We start from the raw sequence: 7,808 nt of genomic DNA, 5'->3' as shown, positions 1-7,808 counted from the left end.
GTACCGAAAGTGTATAAGCTTTACTTACACGTGCGTGCACATAGTGAGAGAGAGAGAGAGAGAGAGAGAGAGAGAGAGAGAGAGAGAGAGAGAGAGAGAGAGAGAGAGAGAGAGAGAGTTACATGGCATAAACAGTATATATTCAGTTTCTTCTCTTAGACCTTCCTAATATTTCAATTACCTTCAGGATAAATTCAGAGAGAGAGAGAGAGAGAGAGAGAGAGAGAGAGAGAGAGAGAGAGAGAGAGAGAGAGAGAGAGATTGATCTCACGTGAGAGCTACCTAACGTGCACACTTTATTTCTAGTTTCTTTTCCAGACTTTATCGAGGACTTTCACCTAAGGTATTTGGAAAGACTAACGATTCAGGATGACGCTGATGCTAAAGTTTTACTTTTTCGCGTTGCGAGAATTCGACAATAATCACTAGCTGCAGTGGAAGAAAATCTCATTTTTTCTGTATTTTTAGTTCATTTTATCCTCGGAAACCATCACAGTTTTGGGGATATATATATATATATATATATATATATATATATATATATATATATATATATATATATATATATATTAGCTTTCTTCGGGGATAAGTGGTACGTTACTGTTGTTAGAAGTTTTCTAGACCAGGGTTCGATTCCTGGCCGGTCAGAGGCTATTGTCTTTGAGTGGTTCCGCCTGGGGCTCTGATCCCGAGATCTGTAAGAGAATCCAGACATTAATGCATCAAAATATATGGCTTATTTGAATATATATATATATATATATATATATATATATATATATATATATATATATGTATATATATATGATTAATTATTGTTTTTTAATTGTATTTATTTTGTAACATACCCTTGAAAAGTACTGTTTTATTTTCATTTTATAGGTTTAATATTCCTTGTTTAATTTTCTTTTCCTTATGTTGGACGAATTTTTTCGAATGTGTTACGTTATGGATCTTCTTATATCTTTAACAATTTTGTGGTTCTTATAATGCACTCACTTTCACTTTTGGTTTTTATAACATCCTTTTTCTATTTAGTTTATTTTTTTTTTCTACTAAACAATTCTTTATTCCAAGGATACATTCCCCACGTTTGCTCTCTCTCTCTCTCTCTCTCTCTCTCTCTCTCTCTCTCTCTCTCTCTCTCTCTCTCTCTCTCTCTCTCGTTAGCTTTTCCTTCCTACTGCTTCCAAAACCTTTTCTTTCGATTTCATCACACAACGTTTATTTAAAGAAAATCCTTTTACCCTCTACTCCTATTAACCCTTTGCCCTCCTTTGCACTTACATTTATTTTACACTTTACTTCTCTTAGTTTTTATTTTTTTAATTCGTTGTTTCAAATTATTCCTTGCGTTCTCTTCACTCATTTCTCTTCCCACTGAATTTTTGCTTGCTCTTTGATTTCTTTTACTATTTTCTTGTTATTATTATACGGTTCCCATACTCAATTTCTGGCAGTTGTTCTTTAACTGTTTGGTTCTTTTTTTTTCCCTGCTCCCTTTCTCGTTTGAAAATAAATCCTGCTTTTTATTCCCTTGTTTTTGCTCTATCTTTACTGTGTTTTTATTGAACTTCAGTTGTGTTTTGTAATATTTCCTTTAATTTGTTTTCTTATATCTACTACTTGTTCCACTTTATCGTGTTCTTTTAATTTGGCCTCCCTTTATAAATTATTTCTACTTCGTTTAATTTTACTGGAAATTTTGTCTATCAATTCTTTTTATTTTCTTGTATTTTCTTGTAATTTTCTTTTTAGATTCATTTTATATTTCTATTCACCACTATTGACCATATGATTTTTTTTTTCGAAATTAATTTTTTCTGTCGGATATTTCAATTGCCCTTTCGTAGTTTCTTATAACCAAACCTTCAGTTTTTAAATTGACCTTTCATTTTCGTAAATATTCATGTGATTTTCTTTTAATTAATTCATTTTATATTTCCCTCCACCGAGTTCTTATTCACTTTCATTCCTCTATTTATTGCTTATTCTTTTAACCCTTATAATCGTCTATCGAATAATTTAATTGTCCTTTTGTAGTTTCCTATAACTATACCTTCACCTTTGTCTTTAATGTTATATCGCTTATTCACCCATTCTCTTAATTAACACGTCTTGTTGACCCCGGCTAACTGGATACTCTCGTTCTGTTTGTAGTTCTGCAAGTTTGCTTTCGTAATTAATTACACGAAGAGGATGACCTTCGAGGTCCCTTCCTAGAATGTAGTTTATTTCGTCTGTCACAATCCCTGGCAAGGTGTTTAGTCAGAGTGGAGTGATAGTGGCATTCTATTTGTTGGTTAGTAACGCTTTTGTGGTTATAGTTACGAATAAGCATCCGTAGATATAGATATACTAGTGTACGCTGCCCGTCAAAGATGACTGCTAAATATTTAGATAAGCACACATAGGTTCAACCCTTCCCAACCTATCCATCTTTCCTAATTATTCCCTCTCCCCCCTACCCAAGGGACGAGGAGAGACCGAATAGGTATACGTCTGGCGATGCCACTGAGCGTGACTTGAAAGAAATATTAAACAGTAGTTATGAATTGTTTAATAGCAATGTGATTTACAAAATGAAGATTAATAAGATAATTGCGATTTTTACATTTCCATATTTGTTTTCTTTGATTAAAGGAATTATGATGCTAAGCTTTCACGAATCGTGATGGAATGATATAAAGTCTATAATTGCCACAAGAAACGACATTTATTGAATTATCCTGATGATCCCGATAAGAAAAAATTGTTTTTGTTTATACGAGTTTATTCGAATGGTTGTGACGTTATCGACATATCGATTGAAACCAAATCAAATTCGGTTATGTATACATGTGAAATTCATAACTAATAAAAATAAAATATATTTTGGGTGTAAATAGACAGGTATTTTCTAAAATGGTAAGAGTAGAATCTCCGATGGCCATTAGGGACCAAAAAGAGAAAATGTAATATTCTCACGAAGGAATCCCGTCCTAAGGACTGCTCGTCTAATCCGTGTTTGCAATTGCTGTCGAGATCCTCTTTCTACGAACGACTTGACACCCGGAATCCTTTTAAAATCAATTGTCAAGTGAGTAGTGACACTACCGCCGACTTAGAGGCGACACCAGCGACTATTTATCAGTCCCGAAGAGGACTGGCGCTGGGATGATCTCATAACTCAACGATTTAATTACTGTCAAGCTGGTATTCATCTTCATTCATTAGAGCGGATTCCCGGGCGTTAACGATCCGGAGGTAAATTTGTTTTCGTCATCAAGACTTGAGATTTGAGTTTGTCATCGATCTGGGTTTGCCGCCGCTCTGTCACTGTCGTTGACGGACGTCTAGATTTATTTCTTCAGTCATAATACTAAGGATTTTGCAAATGGATGGTCTTGTATAACGTATACAATCACGCGTGCAGACATACAGGCGCGTGTGCGTGTATATACAGTATATATATATGTATATATATTTATATATATACATATATATATATATATATACATATATATATATATGTATATATAATATATATATATACGTATATATATATATATATATATATATATATATATATATATATATATATACACACACACAACACAATAAATGAAGCCGCTTCTAGTCCACTGCAGGATAAAGGCCACATACATGTCCTTATCCTTATTTGATTTTGGCCAGTTTTCATCACTACGATCGCTAACTGCTGATTTTTTTATGGTGGGAATTTTTGTGTGATCGCTCACAGGAAACGAACCTAGTACAGCTCTGTTAATCATGGCTATACGCAAACCCTTTCCCCACGTTAAAGTATCCCCATTTATGTATATGCACTATGCATTGATACATACGTCCAGACGAGTTTGTGTCTAATATGGATCGTCATGTAAAATATTTTAGTACTGACAGTCTTTGCTGCTTTAAATAAGATATTTTAGTATTGACATAGCCTTGCTGTTCTAATTAAAATATTTTAGTATAGACGAAGTCTTCGCTGTTCTAGATAAAAAGGTTTTAGTAAAGACAGCCTTTACTGATCAATAGACAGAGCCGTCGCTTGTTCCAAATTGTCCTAACTTATGTGACGATTATACAAGATCAACAAAATTAATAGCGAACACTAAAACACATCCCTCCATCCAGGAACATTATCTGTATGCTAAACGCCGCCACTCTGCCTCTGCAATCCTTTGACAGCTGAGCTTCTGAAGGAGATATAACTGTGTCATAACTGCGAATTCAGTTTCACTTTCCCTCATTTGAAGTCTTGTAGAATTCAACTTTTTTTTTTTTTATTTTCATGAGCTAATCTTTCAACACCTTTTTTTTCTTGTTTTGTTGTGTCTTCTGGTTTAATAAAAAAAAAATCTTTTGATATTTTTCAAAGCATCTTTCCATATTTTGTTGTTTCTTGTAATTGAATTCAACTTTATTTTGGTATCTTGCAACACTTTTTTTTCATATTTTGTTGTGAGTCATGTAATTGAATTCAACATTTTTTTTTATGAGCTAATCTATCAACACTTTTATTTTCTTGTTTTATTGTGAGTTTTGTAGTTGAATTCAAATTCTTTATTTCAATGAACTAATTTTTCATTTCAGTTCGTTATATTTATTCCCTGTAATAAATTTGGTAATATACTGTTCTGGAGATTGCATTGATGAATATCTTAAAATCGTTGGATTATTTCATCTTCTCTCATATTTTACTACCGATTATTGTTTTATGGAATATTATCTGATCAGACTATGCTGTGTTTATTTATTTTTCCTCTTAGTTGAATGTTATTGTTGCGGAAATTCATCTTACCTTTGGGGTCGAACATATTACTGTGATAGTACACTGTAAAAAAAGATAAAAATCCTTGAATAAATGTTACCAGGCATTTACCGTTTTGAAAACGGATATATTGACGTTAAAGATTGATATTATGGTCATCAACCGACAAAAGATAATAACAAAGTAGGGTAAAATTACGATCGCCTGTATTTTACTGAAATACGGCTGAGAACACTATTTTTTTCGGAGAATTTCCGATTGAAAGAACGATTCTTTTTAACAGTGTACTTGTAGCAAGTCAGTGTTTTTATAGAGGGATATACTCAATGCACATTTTCTGACTGGTTATTTCTTTATATTGAGAGGACTTATTAGTGAGGATTTAGATTTTCGTCGTGAATGCTTATAAACGCCTTTGAATTGTGCATTGCATTCCTCTTATTCCATTAGCATCTAGAGAGTTAAGGTTACAAAGGACGATCTGAGTTTTGACTTCAGTGTCATCCCCTTTAAATCTGGCCACTAGGATGCTCTGCCATCTGGGAGGTTTCAACAGTCCTTTGCATTTTCCGTTTTTTATGCCCGGACATCAGGTGATGTTTATTTAGCATTATACTTGCTTGCACTCCCTGCTGTCCCTATGACCTCATTCAGTAGATTTTCAAATTAGTTTCTTTTTGATGTGTAGAAGTATAACAATTATACACGACGGATATGGTTCCTCTTATCCTTGTTGTCTATCATTCCACCTAACCTAATCATCAACACAGCATTTTATATATATATATATATATATATATATATATATATATATATATATATATATATATATATACATATATATACAGTATATATATGTATGTATATATATGTATGTGTATATATATATATATATATATGTATATATATATATATATATATATATATGTATATATATATATATATATATATATATATATATATATATATATATATAAAATAGTCAAATTAGTATTTTGAAAAAAATGTGAAATGGTATTCTGCAAAAACCTTAATTATTAGTTTATTGATAAAAAAGTATAATTGAAGAGATTATTCGTCTTTTCTTTTTGAATAGAAAGGAATCCTCATTAAAGTAGCTGAATTTAGTGTTTTTACTGTCCTAGAATTGATACATTCGGCAGCTGTATGTATTCATATACGTTAAATCTTGATTTTCTGTTACCAAATGTAATCGCTGACTGCTAAGGATTCCGTTTCCCACGAGGAGAGCAAATGACTTTTATTCGGATGTAGCCTGTTGCCCCCATTATTTACTCTTCACCCTTTTTTTTCCTCACTCCCCACTTTTTTCCATACTCCCCAGCTTAATCCTCACTCCCCACCTTTTTCCGTACTCCACAACTTAATCCTCACTCCCTAACTTTTTCCCACTCCCCACCTTTTTTCTTACTCCCCATCTTTCCCTACTCTCCATTTTTTATACTTCCCACTTTTTTGACACTTTCCACCTTTTTTCCTTACTCCCCACCTTTTTCTCACTCCCACCTTTTTCTCACTCCCCACCTTTTTCTCACTCTCCACCTTTTTCTCACTTGCCACCTTTTCTCACTCCCCACCCTTTTCTCACTACCCACCTTTGACTCACTCCCCACCATTTTTCCTACTCTCGACCTTTCCTTACTCCCCATTATTTCCACTCCCCACTTTTGTGACACTTTCCACCTTTTTTCCTTACTCCCCACCTTTTTCTCACTCCCTACCTTTTTCTCACCACCTACCTTTTTCCCATTCCCCACCTTTTTTCTTACTCTCCACCTTTCCCTACTCCCCATTTTTTCCACTCCCCACTTTTTTGACACTTTCCACCTTTTTTCCGTACTCCCCACCTTTTTCCCACTCCCCACCTTTTTACTTATTCGCCACCTTTCCCTACTCCCCATTTTTTCCACTCCCCACTTTTTTGACACTTTCCACCTTTTTTCCGTACTCCCCACCTTTTTCCCACTCCCCACCTTTTTACTTATTCGCCACCTTTCCCTACTCCCCATTTTTTTCCACTCCCCACTTTTTTGACGTTTTCCACCTTTTTTCCTTACTCCCCACCTTTTTCTCACTCCCTACCTTTTTCTCACTACCCACCTTTTCTCACTACCCACCTTTTTCCCACTCCCCACCTTTTTTCTTACTCTCTACCTTTCCCTACTCCCCATTTTTTCCACTCCCCACTTTTTTGACACTTTCCACCTTTTTTCATTACTCCCCACCTTTTTCTCACTCCCCACCTTTTTCTTACTTGCCACCTTTCTCTCACTCCCCACCTTTTTTCTTACTCTCTACCTTTCCCTACTCCCCATTTTTTCCACTCCCCAGTTTTTTGACACTTTCCACCTTTTTTCATTACTCCCCACCTTTTTCTCACTCCCTACTTTTTCCCACTACCCACCTTTTTCCCCACTCCCCACCTTTTTTCTTACTCTCTACCTTTCCCTACTCCCCATTTTTCCACTCCCCAGTTTTTTGACACTTTCCACCTTTTTTCCTTACTCCCCACCTTTTTCTCACTCCCTACCTTTTTCACACTACCCACCTTTTTCCCCACTCCCCACCTTTTTTCTTACTCTCTACCTTTCCCTACTCCCCATTTTTCCACTCCCCAGTTTTTTGACACTTTCCACCTTTTTTCCTTACTCCCCACCTTTTTCTCACTCCCTACCTTTTTCCCACTACCCACCTTTTTCCCCACTCCCCACCTTTTTTCTTACTCTCTACCTTTCCCTACTCCCCATTTTTCCACTCCCCAGTTTTTTGACACTTTCCACCTTTTTTCCTTACTCCCCACCTTTTTCTCACTCCCTACCTTTTTCACACTACCCACCTTTTTCCCCACTCCCCACCTTTTTTCTTACTCTCTACCTTTCCCTACTCCCCATTTTTCCACTCCCCAGTTTTTTGACACTTTCCACCTTTTTTCCTTACTCCCCACCTTTTTCTCACTCCCTACCTTTTTCCCACTACCCACCTTTTTCCCCACTCCCCACCTTTTTTCTTACTC

The sequence above is a fragment of the Palaemon carinicauda genome, chromosome 13 (assembly GCF_036898095.1).
Source record: "Palaemon carinicauda isolate YSFRI2023 chromosome 13, ASM3689809v2, whole genome shotgun sequence".
Classification (NCBI taxonomy): Eukaryota; Metazoa; Arthropoda; class Malacostraca; order Decapoda; family Palaemonidae; genus Palaemon; species Palaemon carinicauda.
This window is presented reverse-complemented; position numbering follows the sequence as displayed.